Genomic DNA, 19,691 nt, shown 5'->3' on the forward strand with positions numbered 1-19,691 from the left:
GACATAGTTTTATTACAAGAAACTTGGCTTTTGCCAAATCGGCCATTTTCTCTAAAGTATTTTAGAACTTTTAGATCAGATCGCACTAGCCGCCGGGGTGGCGGCTTGCTAACATTAATTTCGTCAAAAACAACTCATCGGGCGAAGGTGTCACACAAAATTCTACGACAAGACTGCGAACTGCTTGCAGTTGATATCGCAATTACACAGTCTGCTCCTCTCACTATTGCAAATGTCTACCTCCCACCAGGTGTCCGTACAACAGATGATTTGAGTGATCTTTTGAGTTCAACAAACGGACTGATTATTGCTGGCGATTTTAATTCACACCATATTATTTGGGATTACCGTTCAGATATATGTGGGCAGCGACTTTGGAACTGGATGTCTGTAAATGATGTGCATTACTGTAATAGTCCAGGCATAACCTTCATGCGAGCAGCTGCTAGGTCAGTAATTGATTTAACGTTAGCAGCAAATGGAGTAAGGGTCTCATCATGGGCTACGGTGGATTGTGGTACATCTAGCGACCACTTTCCAGTTACGTTTAATATAGAATCTGCTCCCCTTAGAGTAACTACTTGTGAACAAAAATTTGTCAACCATAAACTCTTTAAAAAGTTTGTGAACTCCTCTTTTTCTTCAATAGCATCATCTCAGCATTCTGAACTTGCTCAACAAGAACTCTCTTCACTGCTAGATGCCACTGAGCGTTCAGTGTTCACTGTGAAATCGTCTGTCCCTAACAAAATGTCATGCCGATGGTGGAACGAAGAATGTGAGAAAGCATTCCGTCGTAGAAAAGCTGCGTGGAAGAGCCTGTCCCATAACCAGTGTCCCCAAAATTGGATAAATTATAAATTTTATGCGGCTTCATTTAAACAAACCATTCGTATAGCAAAGGATGAGTATAATGCTAATATGAATATCTATCTCTCTAATCCAATTAATCGGAAGGCATTGTATAGGTTCATGGAACGCAACCAAAATTCTTCTCCACCACATGTAACCGAGTCAGAGGTGTTATCACCCAGTGTAGCAAAAGCGAAACTTGAGCAAATTGCGCACGGTCTTGCTATTCGCTTTCAAGTGCAAACGGTGGCTTCCTTACTTCGACCTACACCACGTGCTGATTTCGTTGCAGTTGAGTCACCGGAATTGCAATGTATAGCGGCTGCTCTGAAACCTACAGCTCCTGGGTGTGACGGTATTACAGTGGCTATGCTGAAAGCTTTAGTGCAAGACTACAGCTCGAAGGTGTTGAATATTGTCAATTTTTTTCTGGAAAATGCTTGGTTACCTCAAGACTGGAAAGTTGCAAAAATTATACTAAGCCTCAAAGATCCGAAAAAAGGCTTTGATTTGGATAACATTCGGCCAATTTCTCTGACTTCAAATCTAGTGAAACTTATTGAACGCATAGTTCACCGCCGTCTCACAAACCATGTGATGACCCTGAATGTATTTAATGATGCACAAATTGGTTTTCGTCAAGGGTGCTCCATTTGGACGGCTCATACAGATTTGGAAAGTAGAATTAGGTTAGCAATGAAGAAGAAAGAAGTGTCGGCATTGGTCACTTTGGATATCGCCAAAGTATATGACAGTGTAGAACATTCTATTCTGTTGAATAAGATAAACAAAATTAGGTCGCCTTCTTACATGTTTGCATGGTTAAAAGAATTCTTAAGCAATAGAAAATTTTTCTGCACGAGAGGTTCTATAACTTCTGAAACTTATTACCAAACTAGAGGCGTGCCTCATGGATCGGTGCTGTCTCCATTGCAATTTAATATATTAATGAGAGATAATCCTGTTCATCCAAATATAAAATTGTACGTGTATGCGGATGATATTGCCTTTTTCTCTTCTGCACGAGATGTTCATTCCTTATATCAGCTATTGCAAGCCTACTTGAATGCCCTTGGTAAAGTAAAATTAACTCTCAACGTGAAGAAATCCTCAGTACTCGTTTTCCCACCGGCACACCCTCTTTATATCTCCCTTGTGTCTTGCGGTTCACAAATCTCACAGGTTGAATCATTCAAATACTTGGGTGTATTATGCCACTCCCAATTAGACTGGCGGCCTCATATCAAAAGTAATTGCCTGAAAGGTGAGCGAGCCCTTGGTCGCCTGATTCGAATTAGCCATAAGAAATTCGGTATGCGTAGAGATACTCTTTTGTTTCTCTATAAAACTTATTTGAGACCAATTCTGGAGTTCGGCTGTGTTCTTATCTCGGGCAGTCCTAATTACAAACTACGACCTTTGTTGCTACTGGAGAGGCGCGCTTTACGACTATGTTTGGGGTTGCCAAGAACAGTTTCAAATGCAGTCCTCTATTTAGAGGCCCGTGTACGTGACTTGAACTCTCGATTTGAGCTGATAACTGTGCGAACCTTTTTAAGAGCACTGGAATCTCTGTCTGGAGTGGCTTCTCCATTTTTATTACACACCAATCTCAGTCTCTAGATTATCATTGGCCGCAATATAAGCAACCACAATTTGTATTTACTCAGTCCTTGCTGTCCAAAATTGCAGCTTCGCTTAGGTCAGTAAGACGTGTTGGCAATGTTCAAGCTACTTCCACACTGTGCTTTGACCAGTCGTTGCCATCTAATGCAAAACACTTGACTACCACGGTAATAAAGGGACACCTTGAAGATTATCTATTACAATATCCACGACATGTACCTATTTTCACAGATGCCTCACAACGAAATGAAAAAGCAGCAATAGGGATTTACTCCAAAGCACTTGATTGGAGTTTTTCTGTACGGATCCCTGATTACACACCAATATTTACTGCTGAATTGCTTGCAATTGGTTTGGCCCTTCAAAAAGTTCCCGGTAATGTTACTCACGTAATCATACTCTCTGACTGCCTGTCAGTCTTAGCAGCATTAGAAAGTCCGAAAATGCGTCTCTTGAAACAAACCCTGATGGTTTTCCTTCCGATACACTTACAGGAAGTACGTTTTCAGTGGGTTCCGGGACACTGCGGCATCGCTTCTAATACAATGGCGGATTATTTAGCAAATTCAGCTCTCAGTGGGCCTGTTGCCGATGTTGTACCCAGTATTATCTTGCTAAATATATCCCGTTTTGAACTATTTCAAACGTTAAACTCCTTGAGCCATGAGCCACTCCTTGCGACTACGGATTTTAATCGTTTAAATTTCCATTGGAATGTCCGATGTTGTACCTCGAGGCAATGTGAGGTTTCCATGACGCTCATGCGTTGTAGAATTCCTTCCCTCAATCTTTATTTATGTCGCTCTGTATTCACGCCGTCCAATCTTTGTGCGTCATGTAATGACGTGGAAACAATTGAACATTACATCCTCTCCTGCCACAGGTATGCTACTCAGAGAAGACATTATCTAGAAATACCTCTTGCTCGCCTAGGACTGCCATTTACAGTTCCTGTCCTCCTCTCCTTTGGTGCAACCGTCAAAGGGTATGCCCTAAACCCGGTGTGTGAATTACTTCATAATTATAATATTGCTACTGGAAGATTTGTGTGTTAGCGCTGAGCTGTCTGAGTTGAATTTTTTCTTCTTATTATTTGTAGTAATTTACAATTTTCTTCCTTTTTTTCATTGCTTTCTATTACATCGCCTCAAAATTTCAAGTTATTTCACCAACACTAGCTCCTAATTATTATGTTATTGATATCATATAGTCAAATCGACATTATCAAAAATAGTATGTCACCTACAACGAATTCTGGCCAATCCCCCACTGTGGGTATGTGCCATTACAACGAGGGAGAAGAAGAAGAAGAAGAAGATTCGCAAGTGGACACAGCTGGGTCTTCGACGCTCGTCCTGCGTGAACTGAAACCTCGTTTGTAACAATATATTGCAAACACTGTACCTGTAATCAAATGCTAAAAATTCGCGCAATTGAAAGGTCGTTTGTTATGTACACAGCGCCAAAAAAGAAGCAAGTGAAAGGGACACAGGACGACCACGAGTTTGTATCCCTTTCCTTGTCAATTTTTTCTGAGCTGTTTACACCATGCATCTATATTAATTATTGAAAGGTGGAGTTGAGGACGCTTTCATGCTTAGTGTAAGGCAAAGTTTAATCATCTTTCTCATTTTTACTCGTTCTCAATGCATGTTCTTTTTGTATTAATACAGTTAGCAGTCATTTATATAGATCAAATAGCTGTAAAATGACCTTTATATATTATTGACAACAGTAACTGCACATTTAATAAATGATCTGAGAACGTTATGAACAAATTGTTTGTAAATACTAATGTATACTCACTATTCCTGGCCGATGTATGGCGTGCTAAGAGTCTTCAGCTGTCTTCGATGAGAGCTTTCTGATATACTGGCCAACATTTCGACAAATGAGACGCTTGTTTCAATATTTATTATCTGGAAGGGGTCACTTTGACTATGAAAATCCTGCAGAATCAAGCGATTTTAAACTCCGAAAGGCACTCACATCGTTGTTGAGAGCTTCAAGGAAAGTTTCCTTTATTAGAGCCTCCGGGTGCCCAATACTTACTCTCGTACTATCCAGCTGTAAAAAATAAATTATTTTGCACAAAAGGTAAAGTCAGAGCAACTGCACAGATTATTCTCGCAGATTAAAACAATATAATATAAATGTACATACAAAAGAAGCTCTAATTTATTTACTTTATTGAACAAACCGTTAAATTTGATTTCTTAGTTTATGACTCTCCTGGGCTTCAATGCTTCAGTAGCTTGTATACGTTTCCAACTTGCCAATTGATTTGAGTATTTGTGTTCTTTTTTAACAATGTCTTTGCTATAAATAAAATGTTCTCAATATACAAGCAGAGCGAAAATATATGCTCGTCAGATGGCAAAAGCGATCTATCCTGCCCGTGGTGAATGCAATTAAGAACAAAATACCTTTCCAAGAAAGGAACCATTATCGTGATCGATATCATTTGTCTCCTGCCATTATAGGCTTTAAGCAATATCAAGTATTATCTAGGTTCTCAGGCAATATTTTTACTCCACGTTCAAAGAGAGAATATGATCAGGTATAACTCGTGCCTGCGCAGAAACAGTTTCGCTCCCTCGATGCTCAAAATATATGCCTTTACTTTATGTCTGCAGAGCTAACAAAATATTGCCTTACAAAATGAAGTAACTCCGGGTCTACCTCTGAACTATTATTGCATCAAATATAGACCAATTCACACACAAATCACTTAAAATAGCTGCCCCAATCCCTTAGCTCAAAAACCATTTCTAAAAACGAAAAACATTTACGGATAAATTAGCGAAAACAGACATATCAAATTAATATATGAAGAAATCAAACAATTTACCTAAATTTTGCAGTATTACTAGGTTCTACTTGAGAGCAGTACAAGCAATTCGATATTAGAAAATATTAAAATGAAAATGTATAAATTACCTTCTGGATCAACTGTATTTTAGTAGAATTGCTAATCCAAGCAGCTCTTTCAAGTATTTGACGAAGCGCATTCTTTATTCTACTCACAGTATCTTCTACCTGAAATATGTCCAAATTTTGGAGTCAGTCGAGTGAAAGGAAATAAAAATTGACGTCGTTTTTTTTTTAAGCACCAAACAAGGTTTGAGGGAAGCCTCAGTTGGCTCAACTGACTCGGTGTGCTCACTGACGCTCCACCGCAAACATGGTTCAGTGCTCGTTCACATTTTGTAACCATCTTATTCCTCTTGTTCTAATTTCTGGTTGCTCTTAACATGCTAATTCTCAACCAGGGCTGTATCTCTATGACGTGAATCTATATAATTTTGACTCTAATGTCTAGTGTACATGCTGTTCAGGTTGTAAACAGAAAGCTAAATAGGGTACGAGATGATAACCTTATAGAAAGATTAACGGATGAAAATGAAATGTATCATTTCATTAGTTTCTTAAAACCGCATGATATAAAAACCGCCACACAAGCTGCATGTTTTCCTCTTCCTCGTAAAATGTAAAAACCTTGGTTAATAAACGGCTGGCGAAAACTGCCCTTTAGAGGTACTTTTCGCTGATCTGGTAAACACAGCAAACAAATGGGGACGCAAAACGATGTAAAATGCCAGAATATACATTTTGTGATTACATAATGCTACGATGAAGTATAAAATCGAGCACGAAGATTACTAATTGCCTCATAAAACATTTTATGAATCTTCCAGCTCATCTTAGCAAGGTTGGCTTTGCCCAAAATGTACAGTTGCTCAGTACGCATATGCCACATCATTTTCTCGGCTTCTCAATATATGCTCAGTGACAGTACGATATACCGAAATATATAATGTGGTAAGGCAGTATTTTTCCGAAAGTAGTAATTTACAATTCTCCGATTTTCTTCAAAGGAAACGTGTGCTTGCTTGTAAGCATCTCAGTTCATTTTGAGTTTTTATTTCTTTAATAACCGCATTTCATAGGTTACTTGAGGAGTGAAATACACTTTGAATAGCAAACAGGGAGGATAATTTAACATAAAACATGATCGGTTACATGCTGTTGAAATACAGATGGTGATGCAATGGCGACAGTGTCATAAGAGCGGCATTGTTTAAACGATGCTGCTCGCACAAGATTTGCTGTGAGCTAATTTTTTTTTTTATTTGAATGCAATATTTGCTCCAATCACACTGCAGACTTTTGAAACTTTGTTACTGAACCAAAACAAGCAATCGGCTTCAAATCCTGAACCTATAGTTTTGGGATTAAGCGAGGCTCTAATTAATTACAAAACCTTATCTCACGGCTTCAGTTCTTTTGCTTTTATTATTTCTTTAGAACGTTTGCGATGTGATGTGACGTGATATGGCTTTGATATGACTATAATGACTTCACCTATCCCTCTCACCCACCACTTTTATATCCACTCACCCCCTTCCCCCTGTGTAGGGTAGCCAACCCGGTTTCTTTTACCGGTTAACCTCCCTCCCTTTCCTCCCCCTTATTCCGGCAAGATATTGGACTCTGGCTTTCCTACCACCCTTGTGCCGCTCGTTAGGCACGTGTCTGGGTATTTGGATTTACGTACATATCTTTTGTAGGAGACGCCATTTGCTTTTAGAACTGGGCTTCCCTAGTTCATAATGCTGCCATAGCTTTTATTTCATTACGATTATCAATCAGGCTAGATTGTTGTTAGGCTTTCTTTTTGATTCTACACTACCACTTTCTAGAATATCGAAAGTGCCTTGTACCTGCGTGCCTAAAGGCTGGCTGTGGTTCAGCTCTGGTTAACCGTATTTAAATAGCGAAAAGAACGGCGTAAGCTTCTTTTAGCAGCTACATTATTCCGTTATCACACCTTATCAGTATGAGGTGGCAGATTTTTGGGGACACCTAAGCTCATTATTTAAGGGTATGACACGAAAGTGTAAGTTGCCAGCCCACATATAAATTCACGCTTTAACCAAGCCGTATGAACGTGCCAGCGTGCCGTGGGGATAACGAGAATACAAACGGCTCTGGCAGGCTGATTCTGATATCACTTTCTCATATGAAAGGAAAATAGCCCTCTCCACCAGGTGCTCTTCGTTGAGGTGGACTTATGCCTAATCCTATACTCCAAGAGGCAGCGTTCTAATAAAGATGCTCCTAAAGTTGCTATAATAGCTGTGTCCCCAGTCGAAACTCCTCTTAATATTGTCTCCCCGTTTTTGTCTCACACGGCGCAGGTGTCAATCTAAGCTAGCGCACCTTGACGTCATCTTGCACTTTGCCAGCATCCTTTTTCTCATGTAGACTCCACTGATTATCCTGTACCTGAGCGCAACATTACTCTCCCTCAATATGGTCTCGATATTCACGGTTGCCTCGTTGCCACTGCAGCGTGCTAACGTAGGTGGGGCATCAATGAAAGTAAGGTCACTGCCCGGACAACATCGTTCAAATCTATTCCTACCCAGTCGAGAAAAAGCTACAGAACTGTGTCCAAAATATGACAAAATATCCTGTAGTTCTGTCGTAACCATGAGATTTTTCTGTAGTTCTGTAGTTTTTCTGCAGTATATTTCTGTTGTCTGTAGTTCTGTAGCACGTTTTTGTTGTAACTACAGACATTTCTGATGTTACTACAGAATGTTCGGCTGTCACAACAGGTTTCCGATCAAAAACCACGCAGAAATTCTGTCATAACATCAAAATATTTTCTGTTGTTTTTTCCGGCAAGATAGTGTTATGGTAAAGAACAAGATATCTGTCTTTCTGAATGTTTCGATTACAATTGCTTTCTTATGCATTGTTTTCTCTGAAGCTGCGATAACTCTTTCCATCAGAAATTATCTTGGCCGAAGAGTCGAATCATGGCAGCTATTGCGCGCGTTTTGTTGCGTCAGAGCCAGAAATTTGCGTACTTTTTGTTGAATTGCTTATAAAAGGTTTCAGGACCGATTTCCTTATGCTATCTCGTGCCACACGTGGCGACATCATGAACAATACCATTACTTAAAGAATGTGGTACAGCACTCGACTTTGGAACTGGATACATTTGTGTAGGATGATACATATTGTTAGTCTTAGGCGAAGGTCTGCCCCAGAGCTGTTATGGCTTGCCTTTAGTGAGCGCTCTTTTCTAAAACATGGTCCTTGCTCCTCTTTAATTGAGTCGCTACATTGAAGTGAAAATATTTTTGTTAGCATTGAAGACATTTTTAGTGATAAACAAAACGTTTTATGAAGACCTGATTCCCTCAGCATTTTGTTTTGTCGAGGGAGCATTTTTTTATCTGTGCAGGCAGAAACGGAGTAATATGGCAGAGGAATGAAGAGACCAAGAGCATAGAGAGATCATGTGTTTGGTGTTCCTCCTCCTGATAATTTTGGCTCAGAATAAATATGCTGCTTCCTATGAGATACCTCACAGTAAGTTCTGTACAAAGTGCGATATCACCACTTGCTTTCCCGCTCAAGAAATTCGAAACTATTTTAACATTTCTTCACACATAAGAGGCAATCGCATTAGTCTGAAAATAGAGTAATTGCTTGCGACAATCGTTACAAATTGCGAGTTTGTGATCAGCGGCTTCTGGGTTTTACTCCAACAATTTCTGGTGACTTCAAAATTGTTTTTCGTCTAGATCAACAATGCCTCTAAATTACTTTCTTGAAATCTATCCCAGTGCATTTTATGTCATACCCACACCTTTAGCTGGAAGCTCCTTCCCAGTGCACCACTTCGGTATAATTGTGAAAAAAAAGATACACTGCCCTCGTCAAAGAAACCGGAGAGACACTATAGAGTGTTTTTGCTTTCTAATGAAGCGACTACTTTTTCCAAAATAACACAATGTCATGCACTCGCCGCAAAAGTCGGCTCGAGCAATCGATGCGGTGAAGACGCTGAATAGAAACGACTGGTTTAGACCTCACCTCAACATGACAAAGCAGCGATTATGCGCTCTAGATTTGGCTAACGTGCGGAGAAATCCACTTAGGCACTTGCAAATCTTTGTGCATCACAGTGTGCTGCTGGGCGAGTTGGTGACTGAGCATATTTGAAGAAAATAGCGCAGGAGATGAAACAAGGAAGTAGACAACACGAACGGCAACACAACTGAATGCATTCAAGGCGTGATCGTATGAATACACTGAGCGACAGATGCTCAGGAAGGAAAAGAAGAAGAAGAAAGGCCACAACGTAAACACGAAAAAGATCAATGCTCATCAATAACAGTTAAGGTAGGAAATCTCGTGGCGCGACAACGAAACAGAAGGCAAGCTTCAAAAACTGCAAAGGGGCTTCATGCGCAAGCATAGCATCGGTTCCGTTTCATGCCACGAGCTTTCCTACCTTAACTGGTATTGATGACCATGTCACTTTTTCGTGTTTACGTTGTAACCCTTCTTCTTCTTTTCCTTCCTGAGCATCTGTCGGTCAGTGTATTCATACGATCATGCCTTGAATACATTCAGTTGTTAGTAGCGCTGGTGTTGTCTGCTTCCTTGTCTTGTCTCCTGCGCTATTTTCTTCAAATATGCTCAATCTTTGTGCGCTCAAGTAAAATAACGTTATGCAGCATGCACACGTATACGCAACAGAAAGAGAGAAATTATTAATGTGAAAACATATTTCAAGCCTTGTGGTGGGACCTAAGTGTGGACGCAAAAAGTGCGCTTAGAAATTGAAGCCGTGGCTTTGAAGCAAACGTTATTTCAGTGTGTAAGTACGTACTAAGGAGAAAACGTTATACTAGGTGTCCAAACTAACTTTAGGCAACAGTTAAAAATGAAACTTTTAGGGGCATGTGACGGTGTCGCAGCCCACTAGCTGCAACCATCGCCAACATATCAGCCTACCGCTGGAACTGGGCTGTCGAGTCCCGGCCGCAGCTAATTTCGTTCCTTCAAACCACATTTGAGAGAACCACAATTGTGACACACGAATGCGTTTATCACGTGATAGTTTTTGCATTTCGCGGGCTGTTTTTGAGCTCGGAAAACCGATACACGTGAAGTTTTCTTTGTCGGAAATGAATAGAATGGAGGTTTCAAAAGGTTCTGTCAAAGTTTGCAAATAACATTGATTGTCTAAAGGCAACAGTAAGTAAAGTAGAAAATTTGTCTCATATACTAACTATATATCTGCAAAATAAAACATCGCCTGTAGTGCGCCAGATTGCTAGCAGTTCTTTTGTGGCCTATCTCAAATGTTTTATTTTTAACTCTTTGGATGAAGTCAGCCTGGACAACCCGTAGAAGTGTAGTAGTATGTTATGAAAAACAATTTATTGTTGAGTAGTAGCATGCCATAAAGTGAAAACATTAGTGTGACATGGATTTCGTAACGAGGAACAATTTAGTGTGGCATAATAGTATGTCGTAATGAGAAAAAATAGTGATATGAAAATTAGTTCAGTGATAACAAATTGAGTGATTAAAAAATTAGTGATAATAATATTAGCGATAAGGATATCAGTACTTATCAAAATAGTGATAAGAAATGAATGGTAAGCACATCCAACGACCGAAGCATTGTTAGGAACGTTTCTAACTTCGTGACTGGAAAACAATATCAAACGAGCGATCAAGAATAAACCAAATCTACATTGAAGACAACGACTTCTTCCACCCATCCATTAAAGGTTTCATATCAAGGCTGTCTATAAAAAAATGCATTCGTTCTCCTCAAGGAACACGTCCTGACAGAGTTGCAAAAAGTTGGGGAAATGAAAATAGTGACAAGAAAGCTATTGATAATGAAATTAGTGGTAAAAATGGTTTGCGATTACTCGAAAGCAGGCTCCCACCGTGATTTCAGTTCTTTTAGAATCTGTGTCAGGTAGTTGATCTTACGAGGACGAGAGTAGAGGAAGCTAAAGGCGTGAAAATAAATACGCTCACGTACTAAATGGTTGGTTTGGTTTGTAGGGTTTAACGTCCCAAGGTGACTCAGGCTATGAGAGACGCCGTAGTGGAAGACTCCGAAAATTTCGACTACCTGGGGTTCTTTAACGTGCACTGGCGTCGCACAGCATACGGGCGCACGTACTAAATCATAATATACGTTATATAAAAGCGCTACCATCTAGCCACCACCGTGCGCGTTTCCGCAACGTTTGTGGGTAGTTGAACTGAGGTGCGGCACGTGTCTCTTTTGCCGCACCTCAGTTCTCTCACGTGGACGTCGAACTGTAGCCGCAGTTTCGATCAACAGCGTATCTAAACTGTGAAACATTATTTATCCCACTTTCAGAGATTAGAAATCCGTACTCGAGGCCAATGGAAACAAAATATATTGCCACAGTGTTTTACATGTGCCTGTCGACAGAGTTTGCAGAGCCTTTTCGCATGAAAGATCTGCAAGAGTGTAGCTCTCATTTGCTTATTTCTCCAACTATACTTATATTTTACTGCTTCAGGAATGCTGTGTATCGAGAGAATTTCTACGTATGTAAAAGTCCCGGTATCCGAATAAAACTTGTTGCGGCAATTAAAAGCTTCCTGACATTCCTCTTAAATTATAATGTCAGCTTTTAATGTCTTTAAGCATTTGATACATCGGAGAATAGAATATCGTCGCCTATGTCTGGATTTCATTTACGGAAGTTTGGCTAAAGAATATACTTTGCAAAAGGTGAGACAAAAGGTACAGGTGACAGCGACTGCTTCTAAATGTTAGCGGAACTTATCTAGCAAAAGTTCTGATAATCACGGTTGCTGCACGATAGCAATCACCGCGCTGTGTGCTTTTTAAATAGCACCATCTTTGCTTGTCTGAATTGTATAAAATTCATTGAAAAAGACTTCCAGATTAACAAGACCCACGAACGGTGTGTTTTCTCGCATTGGTATTGCTGAATAATGCCCTTTTTTTCTTAACAATCGTGGCGCGCCATCAAGGCAATGTCATGAGCTAGAGCTTGAGACTGCGAAGAATTTACCACTATTCAACGAGCAGTATCGTTTGCAGCAAGCGTTTCCTACTTAACTGTAGATTTGAGGTTTTCTACTACGGCTATCAATAGCAGTGGAATTAGGATGAGTATATAGATATGTGGTCCTATCAATATTTTGTCTAACTATACCCAGCCCTATAATTGCGCGCATTACATTTTCTGTATGACCAGAAGGCGTTGAAAAGAAAACAACAACTTTTCTCCAATACAAGATATCGGTAGAGGCTCTGAGTAGACTATAATGAATATTTCCATGCGACAGGCTGAATTGTCTCACTCATGAACAGATACATGGCATGGACAAATAAAAGGAAATAAATAACTTCAACTCCAGCAAAAATTACGACAGAAAAAAAGCTGACCGAAGAAGACGTGCGAAATAATTTTGACCAATTACAATAAGGTCAGTTATGTACAGCCAGCCAATGAAGGCAGTGAAATTAAAATTCAGGCATTGATACAAAGTAATAATGTACTAGGGCGAACCACAAAATAGGTTGAAAGGTGGAAAAAGCCTTGATGATAGCATTTTTGCAATAACCCAAAGCATAGAAATAGCCAGGGCATAAAACACATCGCTATATTTAGCCTTTCTGTGTAATAAGCGGCACATACAAAGCGTAAATAGGGAATTGCTGTGGAACGTACTTAAATCTGAAGGCATCGGTAAAGCAGTGATTGAATTGCTAACGAAAATATACAGATATAATATAGTTGAGATTGCAGGGTTAAGATGGTATGCCTATATATTCAAGGCAGAACAGCGCAAGCTACACAGAGACAAGGTAAGAAGACGAGACACACACATGTGCTGTTCTGCCTTGAGATGAACCAACTAGCCCGAGATGTGTTATTCCAGCCTATAGACTGTCCAGGTATCCAAAGGAATCAGGCAAGGGTGTTTTCTAGCACTGCTACTGTTCATGGTTTATATGATGTATAGGGAAAAGAGTACGGAAGAGAGCAAGCTTCGCTTTAATCTATTGTATCAACTAGGTGGAACCAACATCGAACAAAGGCATCCAGCAAAAATGTACGCGGATGCCATTGTTCTATTCAGGACAATTTACAAATATTGTTAATTTACATGAATATGAGGCAGATGCAGTTGGCTTTATCTTCAGCACAATTAAGTCGAGTCTAATGTATTGAATGGTTCCACTGGAAAAAGCTTACGATATAAGAAAATGAGGTACCAAGATTGACAGAATATATATATTTCAGGGTTTAGATAGATGAAGGACAGGTATAAATAAAACAATATGAATAGGCCTTCAGGGCGAAGGGATGTCGCGATAAAGCACAGAACAATACGAGGGTACAACAGATTTGAAGTACTTAAAGGCATTTTGAAAAGAATAATGGAACCAGTGCTTACCTTCGAGATCGCGACTTTGTTCATAAGGGCAGAACTCCTTTAGGGGTTAGAAATAAATCAGCCGTCTGTGGGAGCGTTAACACTCAAAGCCCACGGTTAAACTACGAACGAAGAAGTACTGTGAGATATGGACTGGGCGTCTTTAGAGACACGAGAGTCTCAGATCAAAATATTGTATGATGAACGCCTCATGAGAGGCGTTCATCATACAATACATCATACAAGGACGGCAGCTACAATACGTAAACAATATACTGAAAACGCATTAACTCAATATGGCTGAAAAGACCCAGAAACCAAACTAGTATTAAGGCAGGACGGGGAAATAAACAAAATGAAATGACAGGTTAAAAACACATAAGCTAGTAAATGGAATAATAAAATGAAAAACATGCTGACCCTAGACATATATAGAACATGGAAAACTAGGATCAAGAAGGAGGCCTTCTCTGACAGCTCAGGAGGCAGCGGCCTTCCCTTTCAAGCTAGATCAGGATTTTTTAGAACCTGAAATATGAAAGGTAAGTATAATTAAGAAGATAAAAGTTGTACTATGTGTGGTAGGTGCCCAGAAACAGTTGAAAATAATATACTGGAGTATGGCAGTATCCACACAGACGCCAATTTTGACAGAGTTAATCTAGCTGAGGCCCTGGGGTTTAGAGTTAACGCAGAATGCCTGAATAAACGTTCAGTGAAGGTCAGCAAGCAGCGTTTGGAAGATTTGTGGCTAAATAGCAGGGCGGGGACGCAAGAAAGTTGGATCAAAATTAAACCAGAGCATTTAAAGATAAGCCAGTCTAAAATTGAAATCAATAATTTTGAAGAGTTGCATAAACTAAATCCATAAAAAAGAAAGGTAGAGCAGGGTGATGACTGTCACCACCCTGTTTCAAAGGGTACGCTGTTTTTTACATCCATCCACTCAACCTAGGTGTAGTTGTAGAGCGAGGTTATGGCAGTGTGACAGAAGACATCTAGAGATTGCGATTAGCAATATGAGTGAGTTGAGAATGACTAAAACATGCTAGGAGTGTACGTAACATTTATTTTGTCTTTTGTACCATTAGTGAGTGCAACGTTGTTTTGTTTCCATAGATTAGTAGCCGACTGCCGCACTGTATAGCTAGCAGTTATTACTTTTCATACAAGATACGCTACGCCCGGAAACGGCTTCGATTATGGCCCTGAAAATTTACGTTACTAAGAATAAGCGTCGTGAACGAGTGATGGCTTCCCCCCTCCCCCTCCCCCGAATTAATACAATGTTTTGGCTTTGTACGCGATACGCAAGAAAATATTGAAGGTATCGTTCTGAAACTAGATCCACGACCAACCGTCCTCAAAAAGGTCTCACAGTACCTTTTGTGCAATAATAACAAATATTGTCAGTGAACTGCCACTTGTAGGTCCAGCGCAAAAACGCGTGTTTTATGTCAATTATGCTTCTTTTTACTCGCGCCATTGTTTCTTTCAGGATACAATAACAAGTCACGCTGTATATTATATCTCTCCTCCCAATAGGTATAATGTTTCGTCTTCTTGCATATATCTCCCCTCACTCAAAACATGTGAATCGCTAGTCTCATTGAAGACAGGTTACATTTTTGCGTAGTTAGGGAGGACAACGTTGTGCCATCTCTTTCGCTAGTGGAATATGTCGTCTCTGCTGGGAGATATGGCACTTCTCATTAAGCCAGTATTTTCTGTAGCCTTTCAACGTGTGATAAACACTTGTCAACAAATGTTCTCCCTGAAAATCACAAATCACAAATACAATATAATTTATTACCTAAGTGCTTCGAAATATATTATCGAAATCCACGACGAATATCATTCGCCAATATAAGAGACAAAATTGCGGCACACCTTGGAACTACTATACACTTGTACGAATTGAAATTCCATGTTGCCACAATAACGAAATTTTTTTAAGTTAGCAATTTAAAATTCGTTAAAACATGCGAGTTAATTTCAAGCCACTAAGGAATGCCTAACTGCAAATAGGTGGATTATCTGGAGACAAAAGCTATTGACCCTTAAAAAATGAAACAGTTACCTCAGCTTTCATTTCTGCATTGAAAGTGCTCTTCAGATAAAGGTAGTCCATAGCCTCCCTCATATACATTCTGAGTAGTTTGATGCACTCTTCTTGCCTGTCAGCGAAAGTGAATTTCTGGTACCACGCCTTAATTTCGACGGACTCATTTCGAACTGCTTTGGACGCTTGGTCAGCAAACTTCCAAGCCAAGTTGGCACCGGCATAGTTGAACATCATTGTGCTAGAAAATAAGTAAAACGATATCAGTTTAAGGCGAACATGCGAGCATATACATTTAATACAGAATGAGGCACTTTTTGTTTTCTCTACATACTTTGCGAACATCAACGTGTGACATAAGAGTTCACTTTAAAAACCTGACTACCTTCGAAATCGTGCGAGGGAACTAGGAAGTATTTTATTTTGTGGGAAGAATAAAAGTGTTAGTTCGCGCAGTGACACTCCATAAGAACTTATCATACTACCATACCCCACTCGCTTTTTTCCTGCTATGTAGCCACAATTTTTCTTTTATAATTGTCACTTACGAATCGTTATGCTATAAGTACGACAAGGAGATAATGTTGAAAACAAACCGACTACACGTGTGACTTAAGCCAGAAAAGTAAAGAAGAATGCGCATAAATATTCAACCATAAAGGAATTATCAGATTTTACACATTGATTAAAATTTGCTCCCCTATACCGAAATGCGAACAACATTGCTGTCCAACAACATATAATAATGCATTAAAATTATTAATCACTCAATGCTACTTTCCAAATGAATTGCGCGCAAATTATCGTTGCAAATATCTTGCCTCACTGAAAATATCGCATATACGTGTCGCATTTACTGGTGCGTGATATCATCTCTTTGTGAAGCTAGCACTGGACCAGGCTGACTAGAAGAATATGGTAGACTCCTTCACGCTGCAGTGGATATAGTCCGGCTGATGCCGCTGATATAATTTCCTTGCTTAATAATCGGTGCCATCAGCATGATAAAATATGAAATATTTATGGCGAAGTGGACGGTAACAAAACCCCATTTGGTGGGTGATGTAAAAAAAGGAGAGAAGAAATAGACCAAAATGAATTGACTGATGTTTCTGCTACGGCACTGAAGCCTTCTTAAAAATGGCATAGTTGCGGGAAGCGATAGCTTTTCGGCTTGAATACATACTTCAGGCAAGATGTACGCTGTAGAAGGGGTACCACCAGCGAGTGCATATGAGCATTAATAATTAGATTTCTTATAAATAGGGTGGCGAATATTTTTCTGCGCTTAACATTCGCCCGCTGCTACCGTCTGTTATGCTAACTGATCTCAGAATGTTCCCGCAGTGCATAACAAAAACATTGTTGGTCTTAACATGGTTCAGGTGCTGTTTGCACCTTTCATAGTTCCCAGTATTACCGGACCACAATCAGCTCCTGGTATACTCTATATTACACGAGAGCACTTTTTTGTTAGGTGACAGTTTTGCACGTTCTTTTTGCGAGCTCTGTGTCCGAACAATCTGACAGAAAACGGAACGTGTCTGCCTCCTAGAAAACTACAGTTTGCAGACAAATGTGTTAAGCAGCCAAGCAAGCAGCTTGATCCTGTCACTGCCATACTGCACTTGGGGCTGCACTTATAAAAAAAATTATAAATATAATATTATAATAGCAATTTATATAATACACATCTCGCTGTCGTAATAAAAACAAATATGATGAATACATTTGTTTCAAGAATTGCCATCTGGAGCGTAGTGGAACAAATAATTTTTGCTTTTCCATGTCCCAAAGCGACACAGTAGCAATATTGGACGCCGCAATGAAGAAATCTAAATTAGGCCGTATGAGATGAGAACATGTCCATCTTTTCCGTCGTTTCGGTGTAGCAGCAGCCGGTACAGAAACCATGCTCTCCGTCTTGGCAGTCGCGCTCCCAGAACCCTAAGGTATCATCGGGCTTTAAAGTCTGGAGTTCAAGGGTTCAGTGAATGAAGCATTTTAAACTGCTAATGGCGCTCTCTTTCCTCTGTTTCTACATATACGTAACCCATTTTCAAAGAATGATCTGCATAAACATATCAGGGACAACATGACAGGGCACGGAATCAGTTAATTTCTGTCAGCGATCTCGCGACCAGGCTCCACCCATTGTACATTTAAGGGCCCAAAAACGTGGTTGCATCAAATGAAGGAGGCTGGCAGATAACGTCTATGACATAATGCAGCTCCTTATTTTGCCGGACACGATAAAGCCGAATGGAAAATTTTGTACCCTAATGTTATCGAAGTCAACAAGCCGCTTTAACAGGCAAATCAAATTCGTCTCAGCTGACATCCGCTAGCCCAGTTCAAAGTCGTAAATTTTACCTGTGCTCCTTCCCGCCGGTCTTTTCTTGAGGTACACAACCGCTCAGAGTCGTCGTAGTTCTCTTGAACGATTAGCTTGGCAGGAGAAACGCAGGGGAATTCGAGCAATGATTTGTATAGCGGCGGAGGCGTGCCGCAACAAACACAACGCGCGGGTTATATTTCTGGCTCGAGAGGAGGCCGTCTTTCTGATACATTTTAAATGCGAAACTCACTTGCGGTTGCTTTGCACATTAGGTGACCAAAGGTGACCGACGTTACTGATATTCTCACTCTGGTCGCCGCAAGACACTGCTCAAGCAATGTTTTAATGCACACTTAGGCTCTTTGACCCGACGGTGAGAACATGCGCTTGGAAGCGCACATTTTGTATTTTAGAGGTGGTATAGGTAAAGGATGCCGTAGCGGTCGTGCTGGTGAATGCAAAAAACATTTGGAATAAATGCATTTGGATAAAGAGTTTACAAGGATCACGGGACAGTGTTCGCGTTGTTGTTCCGCCCATTAATGCCACCCCCCCCCCCCTCCCACGAAGTGGGCCAAATTATTACATGTCGAGAGCAGCTTCTATCCTTTTGTGCCTTTTCCGCTCTTAAAGAGCCCGTGCACGCAGGAGAGCACCGACCTCTCGTTACGCCTGCATCAAGGCTGCCGCTGCTCAGTGCATCTGGCTATAATCCCGTAGAGCGACGCCTTCTATCCACATTAAAAAAAGTGGGTGTAGCGGAAAACAAAATCTTTTCGCACCTCGGGTGTCGTGTCAGCGCCTAAATATGTTCTTACACCGAGCCTCTGCTGATTGTGATATGGCTCTTGACTAGGCAGAAACGTAGGAATTCTCTATCTGGTACAGCGATTAATGATCCGAAAAACAACGTGGCAGCAGATTCGAGAGCTTCCCTGCAAACTCCTCCTTTTAGATCAATAGCAACACTATTGAGAGGCCTGAACTGAAAACAGATTATGAAGTCACAGACGTCAAAGGACGCGATTTAAATGTTTTCTACAAAACCTGTAGAGTGACGCAGGTTTGTAGGCTTTCTATGAGCGCAGTTGGTGTGTGTTGCAGTAGGCTCTTAAATTTTAGAGATGTAAGCGGATGAAGCATAAAAGATACTTTATTAACACGTCGGATTTGTGAGCCTTTCGAAGTCCATGCAATGCAGGTCTTTAACACTTTTGGTGGCAAACTAGCCAGAAGCAGAAAGACATCAGTTGTCATAGCATCAAGGAAGGACGTCCATAAGCAGCTTTGCAACTATGTCTGAATCTTTGAGGTTGGTGCAATTTTGAGCCAAACGTAAAAGTTCTACTCATCCAGCAGCACCAGTAATTTGCTTACCTAGTGGAACCCTTAAAAATGGAATTCCTTTTTTCAGCTTGCACGCAGCCAATACGATGTTACTAAAGACCTTATTTTTATGTTTTTCACTCAATAAATGCCAGTGGACTAAACTTGTTTTAAGAGAAGAAATTTTCAGCTCAAATATTTAAGACAGTC

This window comes from Amblyomma maculatum, chromosome 8 (genome assembly GCF_055883805.1).
Source record: "Amblyomma maculatum isolate TAMU_Amacu chromosome 8, ASM5588380v1, whole genome shotgun sequence".
Classification (NCBI taxonomy): domain Eukaryota; kingdom Metazoa; phylum Arthropoda; class Arachnida; order Ixodida; family Ixodidae; genus Amblyomma; species Amblyomma maculatum.